Genomic DNA, 656 nt, shown 5'->3' with positions numbered 1-656 from the left:
TTTAATGGCTTCTCTAGGTTTTATTATACTTAGTATATCCCTATTTTATTTAACTGTATCATCATTTTTTAATTATAGAATAGTTAGGATTAATGACATCATTTAGATGTGTTAGATTTTTTTGTTTTTTTATTGAATTTTTTTAAGGCATGAAAAGACATATTTATGATGTTATCATTTTAGGATTTTAATAAAAACTATAAATAGATGTCTTAAAAACTTATTTCGTATTGGTAAATTTTAATATTACAGTTTTACCTATATTTATAATTTTAACGTATATAAGGGTCTATTTTTATTTTCGCTTTGAGCCTTATTCAAGATTTTAAGTAGCTTAAGTATTTAGATAGTTGTACATTGTGCATGATGAGTTGTACATTGTGCATGATGAGTTGTACATTGTGCATGAAGGGTGATTTATTCTATCGTAAAATGTATGATCATTTTCGTAGTTGGTTTTTATTTTGTTTCATTTTATATGGACGACTTTACTCTAATGCCTAGTGATCTAAGACCAGGCCCAGTTACAGTTATATGGGCTAAGTTTGCCTGCCGTCTTAAATCAACTGATGATTTGTATGCAACAAAAAGTTTGTCACTCGCCCACTTATTTGACATATGTACTACATATTAAACGACATACAAATCAATCAATA

Source organism: Rutidosis leptorrhynchoides, chromosome 5, assembly GCF_046630445.1.
Source record: "Rutidosis leptorrhynchoides isolate AG116_Rl617_1_P2 chromosome 5, CSIRO_AGI_Rlap_v1, whole genome shotgun sequence".
Taxonomy (NCBI): domain Eukaryota; kingdom Viridiplantae; phylum Streptophyta; class Magnoliopsida; order Asterales; family Asteraceae; genus Rutidosis; species Rutidosis leptorrhynchoides.
The sequence above is the reverse complement of the archived record's forward strand: the minus strand, read 5'-3'. Positions refer to the sequence as shown.